Source organism: Falco biarmicus, chromosome 12 (genome assembly GCF_023638135.1).
Source record: "Falco biarmicus isolate bFalBia1 chromosome 12, bFalBia1.pri, whole genome shotgun sequence".
Lineage (NCBI taxonomy): Eukaryota > Metazoa > Chordata > Aves > Falconiformes > Falconidae > Falco > Falco biarmicus.
Window position 1 is genome coordinate 14,796,679 of NC_079299.1, and position 27,851 is coordinate 14,824,529.

General features: G+C 40.4%; 1 long non-coding RNA gene across 1 annotated transcript; it reads right to left on the reverse strand.

Annotated features, from left to right (window-relative positions):
* Positions 1 to 1,644: 1,644 nt before the first annotated feature.
* On the reverse strand, positions 1,645 to 27,621 carry LOC130157779 (uncharacterized). The gene is made up of 6 exons (XR_008825035.1): positions 27,408 to 27,621; positions 18,342 to 18,398; positions 8,650 to 8,693; positions 8,438 to 8,545; positions 5,848 to 5,949; positions 1,645 to 5,002 (listed from the first exon to the last, which is right to left on the reverse strand). It is a non-coding gene; the product is annotated as an uncharacterized LOC130157779 (long non-coding RNA).
* Between the last annotated feature and the right edge of the window lie 230 nt (positions 27,622 to 27,851).

Genomic DNA, 27,851 nt, shown 5'->3' on the forward strand with positions numbered 1-27,851 from the left:
CAGTGTTAATCGGTCACCAGATGGACCTCAGACTTCGTTACAACTCAAAACTTTGCTTAAAAAAAAAAAAAAAAAAAAAAGAAAGAAAGAAAAGAAAGAGTAAAGAAAGATCTGAAAATGGAAGTATTTCTTAAAGTGTATCCTTAACTGCATCTGAGCTTCAGTATGGGTTGTGCTGGAACCCACTGTGACTGAAGAAAGTGCTGGCACCCCACTGAAGCCAGACATTCCCACACAAGGCCTTCACCAGTTTTGATGGAAAACTTGTGATATAAGCTATTATGCAGAGATAATATCTGCATTAGGAAATCTCAGCTCTTTCTCAGCTAAGCCTGAAAATAAAAAAGCAGAGCTATTTTCAAGCCTGAAAAGCTGTAAACCTGTACTTAATTTCAGAAAGCTGACAACTGAAGACTTCATTTTTGGTCCAGCTGCATTATTGTCATACAGCACACTGGAGTCATGTACGCTGAGAGAATACACTAAAACAAAGGTAAAATAAAAGGCAGTTTCCAATGCCTGCTTTCATCAGAAGCATGGATCATTCCTGAGAAGGAAGGACAGCACCTCTACCATGAGGAGTCCTTTCCTTCTGGGGGCCGATGCTGCCTCACAAAATATGTTGCTATGAAAGGCTGCATCTGCTGTACCTGGACACAACGGCCGTATCTCTATGCACTGCGTAGAGGGCTTACCACAAACTGTGTCCGGGCGCCATACGGGGCCGTGGGTCCCTGGAGCAGGGGACATGTAGTGATGGAGGGCTCCCCAGGGGTCTGCCAGGGCAGGGATGGGTGGCCAGGGCCTGTCCGGCCGCCCCAGCCAGCAGCGGGCCACTGGTGGCACTGGGGCAGCTCCCTGGGGACTGGCACAGGCCAAGGCCAGGCTGGGCCGTGGGCCTGCGGGTGAAGCTGGGCAGGGGCTGACAGCCCCGGGGGATGACATGGGGTCCTAGGCCAATGGGGGCAGGGGCCGGGCAGCAACACTGGGGCCTGCTGGTGCCCCCAGGGCCCTGGTGCTCTAAACCTGTGCTCATTAATGATGCCTATGGAAGTATAGGCAAGTAAATTATGCAATTTTATAGATAAGACACATTTAGAATATTACCAAACAGAAGGATTATGAGCTATAAAGCTATTAAAAAAGTCAATACTTTGTTCACAAATAAAGTAACACAGATGCACTAAACCAGTAGACATTACACAGCAGTGCCTGGTTGGAGGAGGGGAGGGGAGAGCCCGCCGAGCGCAAGGTCTGTTTGGCTTCAGCCAGGAAGAAACCCCTTCTTGCTTAGCTGATAACATACCTGTGAACCAACTCCTTTTCAGAGCTCTGAACACCTCTACTTGGATTTCTCTTCTCACACAAGAAAGAAACATGAGGACATTTTCTGGGCTGATTTGGCAGTATTTGTGCAGACCTTACCCAGCCCTTGGTGCTTTCAATCCAGCACTGGGGACTCCGCTGCCCGGCTGCAGGGCAACTGCTCCCTTAGCTTCCTCCTAGCAGAATAGATGGTCCGTTCAGTCAAATCATGAAAGGAATTTATTTCTTGGGTAATGCAAATACTGCCATCAAAAGTTGGGGCGGGGGGGGGAATCCAGTGTTCATTTCCAGGCATAAGAACCATCCAGACTTCTTAAAGCAGGGTTCATTAATAGTGCTTCACCAAAGGCATCAGATTTTGCCCCACCAGCACAACTCTGGTCATTAGCTACAGGAAAATAATCCTTCTTGACAGACGTAATGGAAAAGAGCACTCAGTGTGGTAACGAAATTCATTTCTAGCATACATGCAACTCATATCTACTTGTTTACAAATTGTGAACTAATAATTGGCATGGAACTACGTATGTGAAATGTAGAAACACAAAACACAGAGCACTTACAATCTCAAGTACGTGCAGAGGGAGAACAATCCCAATTCAGACCACCACAACACTCTCACTGTTGTCTTCTTGCACCAGCGGATAAAGATAGCTGCCCAAAATCGACATCTCATTCTAATGCATCAGTGAGGTAACTAAGGAAATCATACTTTAGACTTCTGGAAAGTATTGGAAGCCTGGGTTTAGAGTGGGGAGTGAGAACAGGGCTTTCATAGAGAAGAGAAGAGATGGTCACAACTGACAATTCATCAAAACTGGTGTTATTCCCAGAAGAGATTCCTGTCCTCAAAAAAATTGGAAAAAAAGGTTTTGAAATTCTAGAAATGTGCCATTTCAACATTTTTAAACAAAAAGTCTTGGTTTTGCAGTTAAAAACATCTTCCCTTGTTGAAACTTAATTTAGTTTATATTAAAAGGTTAAAAGAAGAAAAAAAAGGTCAGCATTAAAATAAAATGTGCTTGCTTGCTAAGTCACTCATATATTTACTGAGCCTCATGCCAGGCCTAAAATTTCAAAATCAGCAGAATCCTAGTGCGACAAGAGAATTGTTTCCTGTATATCCACACCACAAAGAGAACATTACCAGTTCAAGCTCTTACCAGTTTCCTTGCAGCGTGGCTCAAAAATTACTTTTGAGAACCACCTTGATGAATGAAAACATAGTCTAGATCTTCAACACTTTCAAATGTTTAGTGACTTCTTATTCCCCTCCCCACCTTTTTTACTTTATTGTTATACTTTTTAGAAGAGACCTACAAAGATATTCTTTAAGGGACTAAAACTAAGGAGTTCCTTCAATCAAATCAACCCAGATTTTTTTCTTGTAGATTCATGAAATCAAAGTATAAAACATACATACCTATATTTTACTATGGCCTTTGCACGGCAGATATGTTAGTCCCTGTTGATGCTGAAACTGTTATGACAAACTGGGTTTGGGTTTTTTTAAAGGATAATATATCTAAAAAGCCTAAAAGCAGTCAGAGGCTGCTCCTTTATTTCAGCATCTAGCTTTTCCAATCATCTTTTCTCAAAAGCACAAAACACAGTAGCAAGAGAAAGTTGAACTTATTTCAATCAGTGCAAATTACACATTTATGAAACTTAAGACCAGAAAAGACCACTCGATAAAGCAATCTGGATGCCTGTATATGACAAGCTGTCAAATTTCCTCTGGGCTCTCTTCTGTTGTGCTCCCTTCATTGTACCCGAGTGACACACCGTGTTTGGCTAAAACATGTCTTGCAGACCACCCTCCAGCTGACAGACAGTTGAGCTATTTATTTTGGCACAACATACATATATAGAAGAAGTAAGCCACAAAGAGAGTTTTTGGCACTCACAGAAACAAGGGTAACTAGCCATTGACTACAATCTAAAACCTAAAAATCTGCCTCTGGAATTATGCATATCCATTCTGGACACAAAATCATGTTTTTCCTGAAATAGTTGAAAATCTATGCCATGATTGTTTTCAGATCTTCTAGCATTAACTAGCATATCCCAACTACACTGTCCTAGCCATGCTGCCAAACCCACCTCTGTGGATGGAAGACATACTGGTACAGGAGTAATTACGTCTTATGATTAATGAGACAGTTTAACCATACTGGAGGAATACCTTTTGTGACCATTGCAGTGATTGCTGATAACAGTATATGCTAGACATATACTCAAAACCCTTCATAGTGTAGGCTACAGTTTTTTCATCAGAGAAACAGTTCGACAGATTTACACAGATGATTTTTAAGAGCCATCACAAAATGGCAAGGCCTTTCTTTTGACCATATAGTGACTTAATTCCTTCTTTCTTTGTAGCAAGAAAAATACTTCTCAACATTGAAGAACTGGGTTTTTTCATGTCTAGCTGTTCAGTCAGGTACAGCTTTCCCAGACTTCCAGCTGTCCTGCTAGATTTAAGTTCCTGTAGTGCCCAATGCTCCAAAACACAATTCTGGAGGAAAAAAATGCTTTAGCTGTTCTCAACTGGAGGATTGCTATAAGAAAAAAAAAAATCTTATTTTAAACAGTGTTCCAGGTCACCCTACAAGGAGAAGAAAATTAAAGTTTAGCTTAGAAATTGTCTACAATAATGAAAATAAGGTATCTTAGAATTTCCTTCATGGATTGCCTTTTATTTCACTGAGTGAATCTAGCTTACTTATTTCAGTTTTTAATGATGGAAGTACATCAGGTAGGAAAGCAGAAGCATGCATGCTTACTTGTTTATACACTCTTTCATGAGCTGAAGTACATTGAGTTCTTTGTGGGAGAGGAAGGATCTCCTTAGTCCTCAAAAAGGGATTTCCAATATTGTAAAATTATGCTAGTAAGATGACTTGTAGTGACAGAAGCATGTAGAAACAGTAGTAGAGACTATATTTTTTAAAAAAATATTTTGGAATAATCTACCCCAGCTCAGGAGATGGATTCGGATTGGTGCTATGGACATCACTACTTCTAGGGAGTTCTTTTTAATGGTATTTGTGAACTCATAGACCTATAGCTCTTAAGGCTAGCAAGGACCACAGAGAATATCTCATGTTCCCTTCTCTTTAGTACAACCATATAATTTCACCCAGCTGTGTCTCCATTGTTTGCTAAAGCATACCATCCACTCTCAGTTTACAGACTTCAAGAAATGGTAAGCTCGCTCTTCCTCCTAATAATTTGTTCCAGTGTCTGATAACTTCATTGTTAGCAACTGAGGAGTGTAATATTAATCTAGGTGGCAACCAAAAAATACTGGGTATAGCTCTACCTGTTTAAACAATGCTATTTGAGATAATTAATATCCTTCCCACCAGGTCTGTTCATCATAAAAGCAACAGGGCTTCAAGAATTTTTCTTTTTTTAAGCAACCACTACTTTTGTGAACTTTTCACATTTGTTTCTCATCATTTGGGTTTCTAGAAGCTTATAAAATTTGGAGGCAAATCCACATTCTGGTTTCCATCTCCATAGGCCACAGTGCTTTCAAACAATGGCTGATACTTTCTTCTGTAGCTTTCCGTGATTTCCATGCAGTCTTTTTTCATGATAGAATGGAAGACTTCTTCTCACAATGAAATTATTCCCATACGGACTCATTGCTGAAAATTCATGAGAAGTCCTGCACATGCACAAAAAAGGAGTAAGAAATGTGAATACTCTTTGGGATGCCACAAAGCACATTTCCAGATAAAATAACAGTTTGCATTTTTGCAGACCTTTCCATCTTCAAAGCATTGGACATGCATTCATCATCAGAAAAGATTAGTGGTATTAAATATCATAAATGTTATTTTACTAAGGTTCTGCTTCACCATCACCGTCAGCTTCAGCTGCTGCAGTTCAAGGGTGATAAAACTATTATATATGACTGACAGACTTAGCCTCTGTAGTGCACCCAACTTGACAAGTACATCGCCAGCAGAATTCTTGGAAATCTCACTCCCTGGAACAGAGTTAGGATATGGAAAGAGTACGTCACAGAAGTGCTCTCTGCTACCATATATTAAGACCAGGTGGTCTTAATGGGTGGGCTACAGCCCTCTTATCTGCCTCCCTCTGTAAATCTGTACTTACTTTGAAGCTTTACCCTTACAAGTTCTGAGTCCTTTATTAGAAGCTGAAGCTCAGCAGCACAGAGGATTAGCCTTTATTGTCTCACTCATGGCCAGGCCTGTCTGAAGGCCCTTTTTTTCCTGTAACAGGTTCTTATTGATGGCAGAAGTCCTGTGGAGGATAATTCCCAGAATACATCCATACATGGCAATGGACCACAGTGCAGAGACTCCTGAGCAAACCTGACAGCTGAAAGCACCCTACAGCACACTGCAGTGCTATGCAGAGAAGCTGTTAAGGTCACAAAAGCAGATCTGCCATGTTTTTATGGCCCTGCACCCAACCAAGACAGCCCTAGCTCTAGTTCAGAGTGACTTTGATACAGCTTTACCGGTTTAGTGCCCATCTTACCATGACTGCAGCACCTCCAGAACAGTGACACATGGCTGGGAGCTGCCCACTGCAGTGGATTGTTACAGCAGTTGGCACTTCAGAAACGAACACACAATAATGCTGAAAAGAAAGCAACAAAGTACTTTAAAGTTTTACGTTTATCATCTGTTATGCTGATGGAGAGAGAAACCTGAATTTGACTGATTTGATCAAACTAAGCAATTCAAGCATCTTCTACCTAATTTTAAGCCAAAGAAAATTGGAGCAATGCAGAAGCAGCTGATAAATCAAAAGCAGAATAATAGGAATTAAAGCTCGGTTCAGGCCTTTCATCTTTATTACACTTCTTTATGTGCATATGGTAGGTGTTCAACACTTTCCAAGTCCATATGATATTCCCTTGCGCTTCAGGAGCTGTAGGGCTGTAGTTGTCTATAAAAAGGCAACCTAACAGTTTCCTGTGACTGAGAGTTGAATGTGTTATTTGTTACCAGCTGGTTCATAGATAGATTGAGCCCAAGTCTTGGCTTTAAGTGATCAAACTTACTTTAAACCACTTGCTCACAGAGTGTACTCATGTACAGAGAGAATTCTGGCACAATATTTTATTTCTGACTTATGGCATATGACTTTTTTTTCTGAACCAATATTAAAACCAGAACCTATAATACGCCAAACGCAGACTGCATTTTTTGGAAAGCTGATACGAAACGTAACAGTAAATGAACCCTTCTGAAAGGTTAAAGTTGCTTTCATATAAAACATTTTCTACCAGGAAATGGAAGTGGAATGTTGAACTAAGCATTTAACTTGAAAGAACTGCGCACAGACTCCAATGGTTGCATTATCCTTTAAAATAAAAAAAGCAAAAGTTTTTTATGAGCATACATAGCTCTAGTTTCATAAAAAGGGTATTATGGTGACAAGGTAAAATGAATCCCAGTATTTTGGATGCTTCTTTTAACCTTCTGACAGCTCCTTCCCTGTGCATTAACCATTCTAGGGTGAGGTTTCACAGTATGTCTGAATTCATCTAACAGTCCTGCTCCCTCCACTTCTCCCTGCATCCTTCCTTCCCTGGCATGCAGGCCCATTCCTTCCCTTCCACTTTGATTTTCATGTGGCTCCTCAGTGAACCCAACTGGATTACTAAACCAACAGAAAACTATTCATGGTTTTATTTTGCTGAGCTAGTTTTCTACCAGCTGGAAAGGTGAACCAGCTCTAAGAGCGATACAGAAATCAGAACCGGTGCAGAAGCAGCAATGGCTGAGAACAGCACTCCTAGATTTTCTTGAGGCACCTCAAACCCTTAAAACACCTATTCTAAATAATGTGACCGCCTCTTACAAATACACTTACCAATTGAGATTGTGCTAGCTTCTGCAAAAAATGAATGAAAGAAAGTCATCGTACCAAACAGATTTACCACTTACAGAGACAACAAAGATAAATGGCAAACAGATGCACTGTAGGGTGGTTGCCCATTCTCAGGAGCAGACACTACTCCTGCACGAGGGCAAGAGACCCATGCATCTTCGTATTAAGCAATCAAAGAGTGTCTCTTTACTGGATAAAATCTTCTTCTTCGGCGGGGCAGGAGGAAGCCAACTTACACAGTTTTCTTGACTCTTGATTTTGATTCCTTCATTATTCAGGGTGGCACGGAAGCCATTCAAATAAGCCTGATACATTGAGCTATTGCTGATTTGCCAGATTCCAGTGTCATCAAGTGTGACACAGCATTATTGTTCAGTGTCCTGTATTTACAATCAGAAGTGATTTAATCTGGCTCTCTGCCATCCTACCTGCTGACATGTTGACACCATGTAAATAATGCATAGCTGTGTGACCACGCTACTTTCTTGCCACATGCTGAGAGAAACAGACAACACCTGCTACTATTATTAGCCACATCTTGGATACCTTGGAAAAGTTCAAAATGAACATCAACATTAATTCAAACATGTTGTGGTCTCCAGCACCAAACTTCTCCGATAGGACTCAAAAGGAACCTGTGCATCCACTGTGATTAAAAGCACAGACTGCTGATTTACATCTCTCATCCTTTAAAAGTCATCCTTTTAAGAGTTTTCATAAATAACTGAATTTTTTAACTCACATAAAAATTTCAGCTAGCGAGACTTTTCTCCGAACAGCATTGACTGAAAAGGCCACCATTTTAGAAGCTCAAAAATCAATAAAAACCCAGTTCTAGACTGAAAAATTCTAATATCAGACACTACTCCCTCCTAACATTAGCCAGTATACTACTCTTCTGATCGTGTCTAAATGCAAACCTATCAATGTCATCAGGGCATGCTCATTAAACCAAAGTGAAATTGTGGTTTTCACTATGGAACGCTGCAAAGCAAAGACAGTGCATCTAATAGGCCACCTACTTCTTACCTGACTGTCTTTTATCCTCTAAAAGTCACGCAACCTCAGTCACATTGAGAGCAGACAGCAATAGATGCTGCTTTTCACAGGGCATTTAATAAGGTTGAAAGTTATTATTTGTATCACTGGTCCCCAACTATTGTTACATACACCCTCCTTTCCAATCTTGTGACTGCCAAGCAGAGAAAGCAGCTGATTATATTTTTACCTTTCCATGGTGTACAACAGTAGAAAACTTGCTCATCTTCTTCATTTCACTGAGCTCTTAGACCAGGACCATAGTAGGCATTCTTCTTGTGAAGACACACAGGAGTAACTGTTAAGTCGGGAGACACAACAAATACAGCAAACAAAGAAAAATAAAAAGCAAGTCTTTATAATTTAGAAATTCGGATAGTTGTGTTTTTGTGGAGAACTCACCTCAGTCCTCACTCTGTGGCCAGCACTAGGGTGGTATGTTGCACCTGTGTAGATATGCAGTTCCTTAGTGATTTTAAATTCCCAAAGCCTGAAATAAAAGACTATCTGGCTCCAAACTGCTGAACTGTGCGACTAGATCATAATTTCTCAGGGAAAATCAGATATACAGCTCAAAATGTCTTGCCCAATAAATTCCCTTCAAAACTTTGGAAACTAGCAAACATAAAAAAGAAAGGGAGGGGTTCTTTGTTTGGTGGTTGGTTTGGGTTTTTTTTCCAGATCCTGTGAGACAGTCAGAGCAAACAGAAATTTGGGTTATTTCTGCTCAAGGATGAATATATTGGACAGTATCCTGTACTTGTCCACATTGTTCAAAAGGATCAGCATTTTCAGAGTCCCAGACCGAGACCAATTCTTTCTGTTTTCTCCATTAAGACAACCAGGAATCTTGTGGTCTCTTTTCAAAGGAATGTCTTTGTCCAGAATCTTGCCTCAGAGATCTATTTGCACTATGTTATTTAGAACAGAAAAGAGCACTGGAATGACTTCCTAATTTCTTTAGTAAATCTGTTCTCAATCTACTTTATTCCAAGCATTTTTATAGACAGTTTCTTACATGATGTTCTGCTCTGAAGCTCTGTAATTACACACATACACTGGTCAAACTTTCTCTTGACTGGAACAGACTTGTAGCAACTCCAGTAAATTGAAAGGAAAAGTTTGGGGAAAAGAGTAGGTTGGATGAGAAGATAACTTAGTGCCCAAGATGTGATTTCTGTTCTGACAGTAGCTATGGGCAAAGTAGATGCCTCTCACACAGAACTGAGAAATCCTGTCTTGCGGAGGTTTTATACAGTTTTTGTTTTGCCTGGCGTTTGGATTTCACAAGGCTAACTAGATTGCCCTTGTCTAGGAAACCCTGGGGGTAAAGCCAGATGGTGTCTGTGTGCAAGCTGGAAAGAGTGAAAACTGGGAGAGGGCAGTGGCTGAAAACCAGGGAATAAAACCCACTGAACTAGATGAGTGGGTAAAATGTAAAAAGGTAACAAGAAGTTATGAAGTGGCATGACAAGGGTAATGACAGGCAAAAACATGAGTATTTTGAGGAGAATGTAAATGTATTTGGACCTTTTTTCTAAAGTTCATTTAAAGCTGCTTTCAGCAAGGTTTTCTCTCTCCCTCCTCAATGGAAGTCTTGTGAGAATTCTATTAGCCTCAGAAAATTCCTCTAAATTCTCGTTGCTAGATATATACCTGTATATGCAAGAATAAATTAATTATTCCAAACAAGTCCAGTGCTAGACAAGTAGCAAGTAAAAATAGCACAACTTGCACATTCTTACTAAGAGCTAGCTCAGCAGTCAGCAGCACTGCCTGAATGGTCAACTATAAAAGCTCCCATTATGTGGTAACCTGATTTGACTGTTTCCTCTACTAAAATGTCCTATTTAAGCAATTTAAAATGTACAGGTAAGGCTCATATTTTGTGCAGCTGAAAGTGCATCAACACTGAAAGAGCAAAATCTGGGTAAACGTGAGCTACTGAGAGAGTAACGAGTCTCTTTGAGAGGAAATGGTGCATTCTTCCTGTCACTGTGGTTTCTCTTGATGGTGGAGGGGGAAGGAACGAGGAAAATAGAGACTGCCACATTCAACAAGCAAGATCTTCCGATGGCGAGGCTTTCTTGCATTTTATCTGCTGTCCTTATTTACAAACTTGAGCACATGTGGTTTCACAGAAACGTTCAGAACGGAAGACGGAGGAGATGAACAGCACATGCATGACCTGTTTCCTGTGGTGATGGAGAAGGGTGTGCTGGATGCCAGGCCAGGCTGGTGGGGCAGCAGCGAGAGCTGTGGAACACAGCTGGTGACGCTGTCAGAGTTGTGGCAAGAAGCTGGGCAGGAGGGCACAGGATGTACATACATACATGAGTCCAATCAGAGTCCACTGGCAGTTAATTTCCCTGCTTATGTTGTGTCGTTTGGAGACCAGTTTCAAGTGACACACAAAATGACATTTTTTTTATACACAGAACAATTATTGCCCCATCCATACAGCATTTTGAACATTTTCTGTGATAAACAGTGCTAGATTTTTTTTATCTTCTACTATCAATATTTTAGTTTTCACATCTAAAAAGCATGCACAGTTCCACACAGAGATGTAATCTCTGTTTAATTGTTTACAATTCCAGTGTTATACCCTTTCTTATCTGTTCACTTTGGCTAATGTGGCTTGATGATTTCACTCTGTGTTTTCCCTTTTCAATTGTATACATCAGATAGCAGATATTCACACTTCCCTTCCATCATGTGACACATTTTCATATTGCAGAGTGACAACGTGGCAGACTTACTTTTGCAAATAATTAGCCTTGATCTACTCTACAGCATTTCTTAGAAACTAGCACTAATTTTTACAGTATAAATTAGGGAGTGCAAGGTATGGATGGTACTGTGCTTGCAAATATTAAATTCTATGTGTTACTTTTCTGCAGAAAATCAGTATTCAATTAGTTTGAAGATTCATTTGTTATTTATGGCTAATTCTATTTCTGAAACAGCCTTTTTAAAACTATTATCTACTTCATCTCTGCTCTAGCCTGCTATCTCTGATATAACCGATGCTTTGGAAGACATTGCCATGAAAAGAAACTACACTTGCAACAGTGAATTTGAAAGCTGATGAACTGTCATCCATCTTCTCTTTTACAGTATGTGCTGGTATAAACAATGGGGAAATCAGAGGCTTATTGAGGCTGCACTGAAAAGCGGTGAATCAGAGCTTCATTGAAAATTTGTTGCTAGGTGGTAGGCTGTAATTTTAAAGGTGTTCAGTGCTACAGATAAACGTATACTTGGCTTTCTGTAAAGAACTTAGGTACCTTAACTTTACTTACTTCACCTCAAGGTGAGTGCTCCTTCTTAAAATTGCAATAGGCAACTATGTGAGTATCAAAGGCCTAGATACCATTAAAAACCCCAGTTCTTGATGACTAGTAGTCTTAGCCTGCCAGCTCAATTCAGTCTTGAACGCTGTACCTGTATGAGTGTTACCTACCTACCTACTACAACCAGGGGCATTACCACCCATCTGAGCAGTAACTTGGAAGTAATGAATGAGTAATATCCCTCTTGGCCTGTATTTGAAGCTGTGACAGAGAGGTAAAAAGCTAACCTTACCATTATAACCATCCTAACCCTCCATCCTTACCATCCTTCATACCTCTAATTAAGCATGGAAAAACAACTATCTTCCTGATGGTTTTTCCTCGGGCTTGATATAAGTGATGTGACAACATCCAGAAAATTGCTATTGTAAAGATGTCATGAAAACATTTTTCATTTTAAGAGCTGTGGTTTTATTCTAAATAGATATTTTTTTTAATTTCAAGAAAATATAATAACATCCTAAGCTAGGATCAATGTATCTGAAACTACAGCAAAGCCTACACACTCCAGTTACAAGAAATAAAACTTTAAAAATAGTTACTAGCAACATATTTTTTTTAAAGACAGAAGAATTTGTGCTTTTAAGATTGTATCAGTGAAAGATCTAGCAAGCCAAACTGCTTTTCTTTTCCATTCCAACTAAATCATACACTATTTGGGGTAGAAATTTGGCAGGGAACTCTGTTGGATTGTATCTACATTGTGGCTGGGCTGATTTCTTTATCCTTTTTTGATAGATGGACGTCTATCTGAGCCCTGAATATCTTCGGTGTTGCTGATTCCAAAGCTTCATTTGGCAGCCGGTATCCTTGGCTATGAGTCCTTCTGTTTATAAACTTTTCCCTGATATATAATTCTGATTTTCCCCTCACAATGCTTAGGGCTACTTTCTTTCTTTCTTTCTTTCTTTCTTGTTAAATAATAAGAATAATCAAATATAATCTCTTTTTCATTTCCTTTCTATTGTGGGCAATAACAGGTAACTTTAAACTTTCTGGAATTAACATGATTAATTCTCTCAGCATCATACCATGGGTCTTACTTTGCAAGCCTACCATCACTCTTCTTACATAGCTCAAGATTTAGCCAACTTTTTTTAAACAAAATGTCTAAAACCAGTTACAGTACTTCAGCACATGACCATAAATGACCATAAACAAGACTAAAGTTTTCCCTTCTCATTATGTATATTTCCATGGATTATGTTGTATAAATGGTTACACTAGCTGACTATATGGACATTTCAGCAGGCTAGAAAATATAAAAGTTTGTAGAAATAAAAACATGTTAGTGCTGCAGAAAGAATGACACTGAGACAACAATCAGAAAGACTAATTCTAATCAGCAAAGAAATAAAATAGTAGATCAGTATCAGTGTTAATCCCACTGAGTTATGAGGCTGGTGTCTCTGTAACCACTACAAGACAGTTAAGTAGGGTCAGGGAAGGAGACTTATTTTAGAGAGAGTAAAGACAGTAAGAGAAAAGGAGCAGAGGGCTGCAAATTAGCACTTTGAAAAACTGCTGAAAAGGAAACACTTTTAGGAGCTGAAGAAGGGCCTAAAACTGGCTAAAGAGTTTTGGGGAGCTGCTTGTACATTGGGAAACTACAAAAGATTATGTTAGGCATGCAATGCCAGGCTGCATCACCCAACAACAGTCCATGGCTGAGGACCCTGGGCGGAAGGAGGTTGAACTGCACCCTGAATTAAGAGAAAGGTGAAGTAAACTAAGTCCTATCTTTCTTCCAAACAGTTCCTACCGGCTAGCAGGTTTTTCCTCTGTATGTGCAGAGTTTTGTGCATTCCCTCCTATGGTGACCAGGCCTTAGTACATTTGTAGACAAATTTCATTAGGTGCATCAGAGCAAAGAAGTTCTTTGGTGGACCTAGCTCTAGGTTGGATTTTCACAAAATCAGAATTAAATCAAAAATACTAAGTATCTGATAACTTATGGCATTTCACTAAACACCTATTTGCCCTAAGTGCCTTTGGACAACTGACTGCAAGTGCCCTGACTGGTCATTGCAGCTTCATGGATCAGATAACAGGGTGTGTGAACACAAACAGAAAGACAGATCACAATGGTATGACTCTGGGAGTCTTTTCTATTAACAGGATGAGCACTTGGTTCAGACTGTTTGCTCAAGCTTCCGAACACATCTCATTCTCATCAAACATGCTCATATGACTAACGGGAGCTGTACCAGTGTGTGCTCCATGCAGTCATTAATCTAATTTACCACGGTATTCTCACACTACTAACCTGGCATGCATCTTTCTAGTTACCATGTAATCATTTACATTTTGTCAGTAGTTACACAGTACCAAATGTGCCAAGACCATTCAAATATTTTTGACCATTTCTCTAGTTCAGTTCCAACCATGAAAAGTAACTCAGCCAATTCCAATTATAAAAGAACTGCTTTATCTGGCCATTCATCACTTGTAGTGACAATGAAATAAGTTGGTTTAGAGTAGGAGTGTTATGATCTCTGAGTAGAAAGCTCACAATAGCCTCAGAGCTGACCTTGTTTGCCAGGTACCTTTTCGCCATTATACCATCTCCTTAGAGCTGCGAACCCATTAACCCCTGCATGTGCATCTGGATCAGTGTGTACAAGGAACACTTACTTCTGCATCTCACTGATCCCTACCATCAAGCTGAGGATTACCAAATCCTTCTTTTTACTATAAGGCTGTTGCTTTTAGGACATGGGAAATGTGGTTCCTTTTTTAAGTAAAAGAAGTCTTGAGTGATTCTCTAAAGCCACAAAGACAAAACTCTATATACATAGTTATTCCAGCACCTTACATCATTTCAGCTTTTGAAGTTCTGATGTCCAAAACCTTATTAAAATCACACAGCTTTTAAGCAACCAAGTCCACCTAGGAATACTGTTTTCCTGACACTGAGGACAAAATTCCCCAAATCAGAACACTGCACTTGAAAGTTTTCTTGAGACTATATGAATCTGTTGTGCCTCCATCTGCCTGCTGAATCATTTGCTGGTAAGCATTACAACTATACAAACCATTTGTCAGCATTGCTTTCAGGTTGAAGAGCCACTAGATTCAATCTGACATTGAGAAAAGTTCTGCGTTGCTGCAATACCTGTTTTTGCATTTAGATTTGCATCTTCCACTGGCTTGCCATAGGATGCCATATACCTAGTTTGCTATCTGAAGCCTGCAACTGCAGTCTTTGATAGAAGTAGACAGACAAGCCTGCTCTCTGGTAGAACCATTCCCCATTGGTGTGTAGGCTAGAGGAACGCCACTTTGAAATCTTTCCTACACAAAATGTTTGCAAGGCCATTAGGACAGCTAGCAAGGCAGCATGAGACCTCATGCTCTTGGGTTGCTGCTGATACCTGTTATCATTCAGGTCCTATCTGCTTCAGCCCATAGCAGAAAACTGAAGCACAGGCTGGAGCGAGCTCACTGGAGTTCATCAGAAACAAAAGTTGAGCACAGTGACCTTGAGGAAACGACTGGAGACTATCTGCATAGATGTGGCCAACCCTCTGGCTGTACAAGCTACCCACCTGATCCTTCCAAAACAACAAGGTACCTCCTACACACCTTAGGAAGCCAACAGATGTATGGGAGATCCAGGATCAATTAGTAGGAGGAGATATGGTCCATAGACAGATATGCAGGTGCTGAACCTGTCAGGTCCTATCCAGCAGCAGACATGGGTGCTAGTGCACCACGCTGTTCCACATTTACTGACCAGAGCACCTTACTGGGAGGCTTACAGTGCTCTTGAGCTGGGATAGCCAGTCCTCTGGTCCTACCGAGTCACTGATAGCCTATGGCCTGGTATCTGAACAGCACTTGCTCCTGCTTCCATATCACATTTAAGGGAAGGGAGGGTTTTAAAGTCAGAATCCCTTATTAAACAAAGGGAATGCCATCAGTGCTTTTTGAGGTTCAGGGGCACTGGCCCTTGCCACCTGCAGACTAAACCAGTGAAATGTGGTGACATTTCAGGCATGAGCTGCTTTTTTTATACGGCTTTGAGGATGATGGAAGGTGTGATTTTAGGTGGATTAAAGGAGAAGAATCGGGCCAACTAAATAAATTGTCTGAATACTTCCTAGTACAGCTCAGGAGAACAAAGTCTAAATCTATCTCTGACCATTTAAGTCTATGGTAAAACTTCCACTGACAACTGCAGAAGCAGGCTGAGGCCTCAAAGAAACTTTTTTTAAAGAATTTTTTAAATTTCACCTCACTGCTTTAAAGCATTTTGCAAGCACACACACCTCAGAGGTTTTATATAGCTGAGAGTAAGCTAAAACATACAAGGAAGAAATAATTTCTTCTAAGCCACAGAAGAAATCTGTGTCAGTGCTAGAAATTGGACTCAAAACTGCTGATATCCTGTTCTTCTCTGTGGCATGGGAAAGTCTTTTCTTTGAGCTTTCAAGTCCACAGAGCAGAAATTATTTTAGTGAGTTAACGCTGTTTCAGTTGTTTATGAAGAAACATGGCCATGACGATACTTGTAGCTCTACCGTTTTCCTTTCCTTATTACATAATGGAAGATAATTCTTATTTTAAAGCATCCGTTCCAGCTTAATTAGGCTGAGTTTAAGGGTTTAACGCACTTTAAGTAGAGACCACTGGAACTGTAAAAAACCTAATGTGTTTCATCAGATCCTTTCAGCTGTACTGCTCAAATATTTAAGGGGGGAAATTAAATAATCAATAGACATGACAGAAGCACACGGAAAACATTTCAAGTTTCCTTACTATTTTATATTACAGAAATCAGGAATATAAATAGATTTTTCTCCCTGAAATGCTTAACATTCTCTCTGAAAAGAATAAAGCATGCATAACTACACAGCTGATTTTCAGTATGTGACCTTTGATAAATGTCAGTTCTTTGAGAAAATGAAGAAATCATGTATAAAATAATAACTGAAAAAAAAAAAAACCCACACACAAAAAAAACCCAGAAGAAAACCAGAAATTAGACAGTGACAAAACGGCATTGAGGCAGATTTCAGGAAATATATTTTCTTTTCCAGTGTTACATTCCAAGATATTTTTAAATCATAGATATTGAAAACAGATTCCCATACAATTCTTAATCAGTTACAGTAGCCACCGGGGTTAGCGGTTCCTAACATGTGGCAAAGAATATAATATTTCTAACTCAAGCCATGTCATGCTGGTATTTTACCAGCATTCCTCATGCTATTGTTACAATTCCACTAGTTTCACAGTATTTGATTCTTTCCGAATGTAAGACCATAGTATCTCCCTTTCTGATATTAACAGCAAGCAGTACGATCATAATAACCATGGTTCTTTTCATCCCACTATCTCAGAATACTTTGATCCTTAACCCTGATTTTGTAGATGGAAAATCTCCAACTCAGAATCACGAGGTGACTCTCGGGAGTCAGCCAGCGGTAAGCTCGCTGTAGGGCCTAGAATGGAAAAATCAGCAAAAAGCAGCACTTCCCAAACTTTATAGAGCCTACCTGGTCTCACACATGAAAGATTTACACTTCTAATTGCCTCCCCCTAATATGCACCACAGCGATGCTGCTCTCATGCATCTCTGGGGCAGCATTACCTCCTCACTCTGAAGCTGGGATCCCACACCCCACCAGGCACAGCTAGTCCACAGCTCTGTAACCCCCTTAGCAGCAATAACCTCTGGGAGATCCCTGAACAGGGGCAACTGTCCCCCACAGAGGCCAGAGAGAATGATGCTGCACTGGAAAGTTGATGCCATGGTCCTTCTGCTGCTGCTTGAGGCTGTGCCCCTGGAGAGGAAGGGGCACAGTGAGGTACAACCTGATGTGGGTGCTCCCACACACAATCCATGACCTGTCGTGCCTGACAAATGGCACATGCCAGGCCTTAACCCTGTGATTTGCACCAGATTCAGATGTTGGGAATCCACATGCATTGTGTGGATGCAGCACATTAAGTCTTATTTAAAAAAAAAAAAAAAAAAGCTATAAAAAGTATTATTACTCATCTGCGAGACACTCATAGTTATTTAGTGAAACTGTTTATACAAAACACACTGAAATAAATCACGTTAACAAAACCTGCCTCTGATTTCGTAAGCAACTTGTATCCAACATTTAATATTTTAAAACCCATTCAACACTTCATTTAATAATGGAGTAAGTAGAAAATTCTGAGATAAAAGCTATGAAAAGAGACTTGAACTGTTCATTGAATAGCAACAGAGATTCTGAAAAAGATCTTGAAAAGCTTTCTGCAAAGCTATATCAATGTTTTTAAAAGAAACCATTCCTAGTCACCTATTACAAAAGAAAGCAGTTACATCTAAAAGTTCCAAACAAGACTTGCTGTCAGCAATGCAGGGTATCTCTGAAAAAGCTGCAAAATCTTGAAGAGGTGTCATTTACAACACTGGAAGAGCTTTCTGTTCTCCATCAACAGTGCTAAGAGTACAAAGTGGCAAATCACACAACCCCGAAAATTCAGTTTGGGAATGACCAAGCATGATTGCAAAACTGGACAGGAAAGGTGTTGATGGACGAAAGACATAAAATCTGGAAAAGCTGGATAATTATGTTTCAAAATTGGCATACCATTTTTACACACAAAAAAAAATAAATATTTGAGTTGAGTTTTTAATTTAATTTCAAGTTAACCTGAATCTGTTGGGGTTTTTTCAACAATATCACTTTTCCTTACATTCCCTGAGGTTAAAGGTAAGAAATAGCAAACTCCCACCTGACCAAGAGTAGGGAAAGGCTCATTCGAGGACACACAGGGATGGCCATCCATTTCCTGCATAAAATACAATACAACAGTGGCTAACAAAGTACTGCTGACTTATCTGATGCAAATGCTGCAGGCAAGTTAAACATTTTGAAATAACTTTCTTATCTTTCAACAGTTATTAATGCACTTCAAATGCAAATTTTACTTTTCTTAATCCAGAATAGGAGTTCCTGGAGAGCATGGTAGGTACCAGGATTGAAAGTTGTCTGCTCTATTTATATTTAAAATATATTTTTAAACTGAAATGCTACATTTTAAATTAAACATTTATTTAAGATGAGCTGATATTTGCTAAACTTCACCACCACAGTCACAAACACAATTACAAGAATTTGGCCTCTCTTTGCCATGTATCATCTAGGAAATCTGCAGAAATGAAACTAACCCTAAACTAACAGTACCCATTGCCCTTCCGAAAACACTGATGTCCAAGCTCCAAGCATTTGTTTTCTTGCAAGGACGTCAGCAGTATATTTAGCACCAGGGTGGAAACAAGGGAGGTTAGACTAAAAGACTCGTATTACATGTTGCAGGTTTTGTATTCCCACTCTTGTGCTGCTCCTGGATTTATGGCATGCTCATTTCGTGGTTTCTTTTGAAGCATTTTGACAGAGAATTGCTTCTCTGCCTTAAACTCAGTAACAGGTTTAATATGATATACTAGATGTGCAGAGGAAGCCTTCCCCAGAAAGTGATATTGTTTTTCCAAGAGAAAGTGGTGGGGGATTTTTGTTTGTTTGTTTTCTTTTGAAGTCACAACAAGCAGATAAAGCAGCAAATGAAAGGGCTATTATCTGTAAATACAATAAACGCAATCATTCCTGCTGATGTATTCAACTGACTTGTAATACAGAGTTAGAGAGCAGGTGAAGCCTTAGACACATAGAGTTAAACACAGAGATGCTGTTGAGATACTAAAAGCTGAGGTATTGCTGCTGACCACAGAGCGCAAATTACAAGTAAGTACACATCTTTCTGGGAAGTTTGCCAAGGAAAAACCAGGGAGAGGCGGTCACCACTGCTGTGTTGCCTACGCTAGAGAAAAGCCGAGGTCTCGTTGCTGTAACTCTTACCAACAGAGCAATTGCACTCAGAGTACAAAACAAATTAGTGCTAACGAGACAAATCAGGAAACCAGCTCTGACAAGGAGTTCAAAGCACAAAACTAGAAATGCTTCAGCACTGTCTGCATTACCAGCTTAGCACTGGGGCAACGGCACCACTGCTGGCTGTTGCTGTAGCATGGTGTTATTTTTGCGCAAAACCAGCTTACAGACTAAAGACAGAAAAGTAGGGGGAAAAACTTCAGATGTAGTTACAGCAGGAGAAACCAGGGAGATTGTGGAAGCAAAAAAAGGTTGGAGCAGCACTTTCGCCTTTGATAAGAGCGTACCAAGAAGAACAGAAACCATGGTGGTACAGAATCTAGAATATTCATATAGTGCTGAATTTCTTCAGCAGGCAAAGAAGAGGGAAATGTAACAACACTGGCCACAGCGTAGCCCATAATGAGAAAAAGATGAAAAGGATCCCAGCCTATCACTCCCTGTATGGGACTCAAAACTGCAATTTATTCTACTAGGGGGCACAAACCGAGAGGAAGGATGATGGTAAAACCTAATGGGAGCAGGAAGATGTCACATCCTACATTATTTCAGTACTATTTTCCTTCCTTACAAAGAAACTCTCTGATCCAGCAGGAAACAGACTATTTGGACTTTTTGGTCAGGTCAGGATATCTTTAGAAGTTTTCTACCAGTCTTTGCTGGTACTACATGGTACTAATACTTCTACACTTGAGATTCAGAGAAGTGGCTGCCACCTGCAGCCTGACCATGGCCAGCAGTGTTGACATTATTCTGCTGTTTTAACTGTAGCAGTGTGTAAACAGAGTGGGGCTCTTCAGCACCAACCGCTGCATACCCTGGCAAGCAATTTATCTCCACAAATGCTTTCCTGGCTGCCTAGCTTTGTTCTGGGCCCAGTGTTAGCTCCGATTCTCTCTACATCTCTGGTTGTTACAAGATCTCTTTTCTGTAATTTCTCATTATCTTTTCAATATGCAAAGTTATAATTTACTAAACACCATAAATCAGACTTCCCTCTACACAATTCTTAGAGTCTTTCTTTATGTCTACCACTGGATCAAAAAGCCTTTACCTTTGTTCTGTATGAGAAAAAATCCTTTTAGTGTGCAAAGAAAATACTAGGATTTTTATCTTGTATGATTTCCTGAGATCCTCACTAAGCAAAGAGCATTTACACTACATTACACTCTCAGATTCTCACAGGGCTGGGCAGCCAGGCTGTACCCAACCATGGCTAATCTGAAAAACTTTCACAAGGAACTAAACAATGCAGACACAAAAGCCCAATTTCAAGCATCATATTTCTATATCAGTTAGTAGTTCTCTCCTTTGTAATTTCTGAAGTGATGAGCTGGACCTATGGGTCTTCTCTTGGGAAATTTTCCTTTCCTGTTCTACTTTCCACCAAAATGCTGGTGGCAGCACTTCACAGGAGTCTCTGTGCAAAGAAAGCAATGTCACAGGCATGCTACAGAAGCCAAACTCACTCATTCATTAGACCAAGGTCCCACTTTAACCCCAATACTGTTTGATAATGAAAAAAAGTTTGGGACCCAGCATTTACTTAACAACATAAACCAATATTTCCATGTGGTTTCTATAAACTTTCAATCCAGGAACAACATTCAAGGGTTTAATTGCACAAAAGGCAACATCACTAACCTCTCACTCTTGATGACCTGTATTAACACAGAGTCTCAAATCACCTGCAAAAACAATACCAGAGTGAAAAGGTAATCAGTCTTGACCTTACTGCACATTTGTCTGCGTGGTATTACCACAGAGTTCAGAAATTTGAATGATCTTATAAATAAAGAAGGCATTACTACCATTTGGAAGCACCCAAAGTACACAAGGAAGCGTGTGCCTTGCTGGTCTCTGGCAGTAACCTTTTCCATTAGTCCTTTGCCAGTCTGACCACGCACGAGGCTGCAGGACTGAAGTAGAAAATGATTAAAATACGCATGGGCACATGTGTCTGCCCGTGTTTATGTGTACACACACACAGTTCTAAGCATGTGCTAAGGAAAGAAGGGATGTAGGAAAGACTTTTAAAAAAGCTTTTATACAGGGCAAGCTTAAGGAAGTCAGGGACAACTTCTCTTGGTAAACTGATCTGAGATTAAGAAAAAAAAGGAAATAGTTCCCTTTGATGAAGGAGTTTAGAATAGGTACAGCTGCGTTGTGCAGGAACAGGAACTTGATAATAAAAACACTGTGATGTGGCATTTACCCCAAAACATCAGTGAGTAAAAATAAATATACATCCACAGAACTTAGGCTACTCTAGTACAGCTTAAATCACTTTAGAGCATCGCAAGAAGATCTGGGATGCGCTGGAAACTAGGCTTCTAGTGATTATTTAGGGTTGCTGTAACCAGCTACTGGACATCTGTGTCTTTTAGGTAGTCCTGTATAATATGAGTGGGAGGCAGCATCTGTGGGCAACAAAGTTCTGTATTAGAAACCAGTTATTTAAGGAAAATTAGTGCCCTGAGCCACGACATATATCACACGCATTCTTTGTTGGGTTCATCTCTGTTTGCATGGATTGCTACTGTCCTAAAGTCACACAAACTGTAGTACTCTTGTTCTCACTCATTTGGGGGACTTTTTTCCAGTCCGGTACAGCTGTCAGTCAGGACGTGATCTCTTTGAGAGCAACAAATGAGCCAGATGCATAGTTCAATGGCCAGACACTTCAAGTCATAACAAGCTAGTGAAGCGAGCTAATTTTGCTTGCAAAAGAATTAGCCTTTATTAGCCACTAATAGCACTTTTTGCCCTGTGTAGCCCTTTAACCAGCTGCAGCTCCATTGACATCCCATTTTGGAAAGATTACTAGTGGCACGTCTGGTTATGGAAAGCTTAGAGGGCTTCCTAAAGCAGCTACCACTCACTAGGACAGCAGAGGAATGAACTTAAATTGCCACACTGTAGGCATTTATATGGGGTAAATCTTGTCATTTGGACCACAAATTCATGTCCATCAGGTGTGTAGATATGTAGTATAAGGCATGCATATCAGTAACTTAATGAACTGAGGCCAGAGCTGATGGAAAAAATGTAAAAAATTGCATATATACATATATTTTGTGTGTGTGTGTGTGCATATGGTTTCATATAGATATAGATATCTATTTGTGGTTTTGTCATCATGTTTAGTCCTGGCTTTGGAGACAGTGATAGAATCATTCATACTTTGTATCTTCCTATCTTCTCCATTTTTGTAGAACTGAAGGGAATCTATAGCCTAGCTGCACTGACTAACTTCAGATATATTTTATATGAGTCATTGTAATTTACAAACCCTGTCTAAACCCAGTGTAATTACATTTTTTCCTAAGGAAGTAGCAGACTGCAATGATACCTTACAACTTCGGATACCGCTGTAGATCAAACATCACAAATTAACCTGCTGATCTAGAGGATCAGACAAAAGATCAAATCTATTTTAATCAGCTATAGTGCTTCTGACACAGAAAAAAAGCAGAAGCAGCTCTTAAGATCCTAACACCTGAGTACAGGCAAACTCAACTGATTTCATTTCAAAGGGGTCAAAGTGCAAGTAAGGAGCAACATTATTTTTTAGTCTGAAAAATGTTTAAAGAAAAGAAGTACAAGGAAGCTGCACGGGTTGCAATGCTGAGAAGGAGAAGAGAAAAAAAATGTCAAAAAAAGTAATAGTGTATTAAACAAACTGCTTGCAAGTTTTCATTCACTGTGGTCTAGCCTTGAAGAAGGAGGAGAACAGCAAGTACCATAGGTTCTCAGTCAAACTATTTAGATGGGGACCCCAAACCAGCTACATTTTTAGTAACTATAACCATAAAAAAGACACACAAAGGCAACTGGCGCCTAAAAGAAGTAAGAAGGCCAGTAAAGGAAAGGCAGGGACACAAACTTGTTTTCAGAGTTGCTGACCTCAAAAAAATCAGGGTGTGGGCCCCTGTACACTGGGAACATGCCTCAGTCACTGGAAGTAAAAGTCTTGCTGTTTCAAGAAGCACATCACCACCATGCCTCTCCTACGGCAGCAAGAGGCCTCCCAAAAAATGGGCTACAGTTTCAGTCTCATGTGCAGGCTTTTATTTTTTTTTTTTTTTTTTTTTCTCATCTATGGAGTAGGTCCTGAAAGGATATGTCTCTCCTGGAAATTAACAGTAATAATGTAGAGCAGCAATTAACATTTTCTGGTATAGCTAGGATGCTCAACACACTTTAAACTCAAACCGAGTAAAAAGAACAAAGAAGGCAGAATTATTTCCTTTAACATGATATTTTCTGTGGATCAGATGCATGGCTAGCAGCATTTCTAACATCAGCTGTTCATCGTTTAGAAAACCGTAAGGAAGGCCTCCCTGGGACCAAGCTGGAAATTCTGATGGACATATTTCAGTATGGAGCAGCTGAAACGTGGAATCAAACCACAGTTTAGCATTCATGGTTAGGATGTATGCAAGGGAGGGCACCCTTTCACACCGGAGGCACATCTGAGCAGAGGGAGACAGTCCAGCCAGACTTCAGGCTGTGCCAACAGAAATAAATATATGCCCCTTTGGACAGGATGAGGAGTGGTGTTCCCTCTCCTGCCACATGCCAGCATGGCTTTGATAAGAAAACCAGGGATATACCATTTTTCAGTGATTGCAACAAAGAGCATTTATCCTTGCCTTTCCAGCTGATCATGTTCTACAAAGTGTACCGTAATGGATTCTCAACCTGGAAGTTATTAATGAATGTGGTTGCAGCCACCCTCTTTTTATGATTAGGCTCAACAAGTTCCTATATAATATATAAAAGGGTAGCTCCTTAAACATTTTGTTTGCACAGACAAAATCCTAATCACCTCATGGAAATGTAATTCCTCTCCCTTCTTTGCAGCACCAACTCTTCTCAGCAGTGCCACAAGCAACATCTACATTTGCATTTTTACTTCACTTAAAACCACAGAAAAACCAAGGATGGTCTTCTAACTAGCTAATTGCTTGTACCACCTAAATCAAATCTGAGCAACGTGGCATCTCCACTGCTCCTATTACTGGTGCTACCCAGAGAGGGCAATAAGCTTGGTGAAAAAACGTTGTGTAGGAAAAGCCACAAGAAGATGCCTACCTTGTCAATTCCCCTTGCAAAAAAAACAGTAGCTATTAAAGGTTATACCTGCTTTGTGCAGCATTCTGAAAGAAAACAAAATATTTCAGAAAACACATTCGCTGCAGAGCAGCTGGAGCAGAGATTCCCATCAATTCCAGTGAAGCTGGCTAAGCTCACTGGTAAAAAGGAAAACATTTTATTCTTTCCTTTCCTAGAAGGATTAGGAAAACAAAGCAAGAAACAAACCAACCCAATAACGTGGTTAAAACTAAGGTGAAGATAAATAATGCTTCCTGCCAGTGCAACATACCAGCAACCCAGGGGAGCAGTAGAGAAGGGGGGAAGCCACACTGATGCCATGCCCACAGCAAAGACTGGCCCTAAGAATACATTTACCATGTAACACAGTCAAAATAACTGTCATCTGCACCATGTGACACTGCCAGGGATACTGACAGTCTCAGCAAGTTTCTGGATTTGATCCATCAGGCATTGAGTTGCCATTGACCCACATGGAAAGGACAAACCTGAAAGGAGGGATTATGATTGGCACAGGCAACTTGGATTAAATTCGTACGATGGTAAAAATCAGGCTCAGATTGTTGCTTATATTTCCCCTCCCTCCCCCACCCCACCCCACCCCGAGCTCTCGTGATTAAAGAATGGAGAACAATGTCGGATCTCACACAGCGTCAGCACGGCATGAGACGGGGAGTCTGCACTAAAGCGATTTTATGGATTTGTGCTTTCAAATGAAATCAAAACTTCCCTAGCACTGCAGCCCTTCTGCTCCCAAGGCTTTCCCAACTTCTGGGGGTTATTGGCAGTTACCTAAGGACTGACATTAAGCAATAACTGGAAAACTGCGGTAGTCTGGATCTGTCATAAACAGCCAGTCACAGTCTGACTGGGACACTGCACTGCTGGGCACCCAGGAGGTCTGGGATCACAGAGGCCCTGCAGCTGGGGCTGGAGCAACGAGGGGGATTTTGCAGTCATCTTACCTCCCATGCAGGCAGCCGCTGGGCACAGAAAACACACAGTTGTGCTTAAATCGGGCATTTTATTTAGGGGAATTGCAGTTACATTAAATCTCTGTGGAGAGGGATCTCCTCTGCCACCTCCCCCAGGAAACTAGTGTTTAGGTTTATTCGCCCGAGGTCATACTAGCAGAGCAGTTTGGCTATCAGTTGCAAGGATGTTTGGGGGATTTACCAGATTACAAAATGCTAAAGTGTGATGATTATTCAGCAAGTGCCCTCTCCAATCACCACAACCAGCATCTGCGGCTTACCAGCCAGAAACTGCAAGCATCAAAACAGGCTGCTAGTGAGCCACGTGTGCTCACCTCCAGCCCGCCAAACTACCCACCACAGCAGAGCTGGAGCACAGCACAGGTGCACCTTAACTGTCAGTGAGGGATATCAGTCAGGGGCTGTTCCATCGAGTTCATCGTGTATTGATGCTTCTGTGATGCAGGCTCTTGCAGCAATGGTTCAGTAAGGGGGGTTGGCAATGGTCTCGTGTTACAAGGCTTCTTTTTATCGCCTCTTTCAGGCCCTAGCCACCCATTCCTTGCAACTACTAATGAAGTATCCCTTCCTCCAGCTGTGAGAGCAGGCTTTGCAGCCTGTTTTTAAGCTATTGTTGCACTTCTAACAATTAAGACTTCACAGCTTACACTTCCTTATTTTCTTTCCTTGAATCCAAAGTGCATTTTTAAAGGAGCTATGTCAGCTGACATCTAGTCCCAAAAATAGGCATTCAAAAAGCTAAAACCTATAGAAATGCTTCCAGGAGGTTTTGTGGGTTTTTTTCTAATTCAATACCAGTATTTCCTTTAAGTGAAGTTTCTTCTGCAGCCCAAACAGTACTGCTCTGTATTAGCAAGAAAGAATTTGAGGGAAAAGTTAACTCTAAGCCAGCTATCCTGACAGCACCCATGCTCTCATGCTGTCCTTTTAAACTTGCTACCCCTACATTAACTAGATTCACCCACACAATGGACAGAAAGATGGAATACATAGGTCACACATGCATTATAATACATATTCTGTAGCTATTACATCTATTCCACATATGACAGTCAACACTGATCTCACCACCATCTTAGCAGAAGACAACATCTAGATCTTAGAACAAGCCCTAGAGCAGTTAGGACGTTACAGAAGAAAAGTGCAGTCAGGGTGCTGTCACACTGCTCAGCTTTGCTTCCTTTAACCTGGACCACAGCAGGGTATGCGTTCTGCGTTCCAGCCCAGCAATGCCCGAATCTGCTTGCCTCAATTCAGCGTATCAAAGATCAGACACTGAAACGATGAGGAGAGAACAAGAATTTTGATGGCATCCTTCTCTCTTTCATTTTTCTATGCTATATTGACACACCACACAGACAAGTGAGTTTTAGAAGATGCATGCTCTGCACTCCTTTCAAGGAGCCCTACTCTAAAATTTCTCTGGTTCGGACCCCTAAAAAATGGAGGCACACAAAATAAGCCATCATTTTGAAAATCTTGGCCTGTATCCCAGTAGGGAGTGAATCTAATCATGTACACAACAACCTTCAAACTACACAAAAATTAAGCATCAGAACAATAAAACCACAAGAGGCAATATGGAAAAAAAAGCCTCAGTACGATGCAGCAGCTAAGATCATGTAGCTCGCAATTACTTATTTAAATCATAATTGATCACTACTTGGTTTTTTAGTCCCTGCCATGAACCAGAAGCCCATTGACCTTCCATTCCTTGAAGAGCAACTAAAACCACAGCTCCTATGACATCGAGTTTAACATACACGCAGTCAGAGCAACGCTCTGTGTTGTTTTACCTGTGCTGCTTCCTCTTCCTTAGTGAATACCTGAAGTGACGAAATGCCAGATTCCTTTTCTTGACTGCTGGTGTTCCCGTCTTTTTCCAGTTGACTCCATCTTTCAGAGGAATTGTTACCTTTGCAGTTCTGGCATAATTTTTGGTTTAATGAGAATGTGAAGCTTTAAAAAAGGTGTGTATACTTGATTAGTATTCTTTTGTCTAAGCATACTCTTTCACAAAATCAAAATGCATGGCCAGAAGTAACAGGAAGCATCAGTTCCTGAACAATAAAAGCACTGAAAGAAGAAGTTTTACAAGCCAACTCTGGTCCACAGACCATGTAAAAGCTGTTAGATTAAATTATTTTCATTGTCTAGCTTGGAAAAAGGAAGGAGAGAAAGAAAGAAAGAAAAAGAAAAAATCCTTGTACATCATTATCATAATTAGAGCTGAAAAAAAA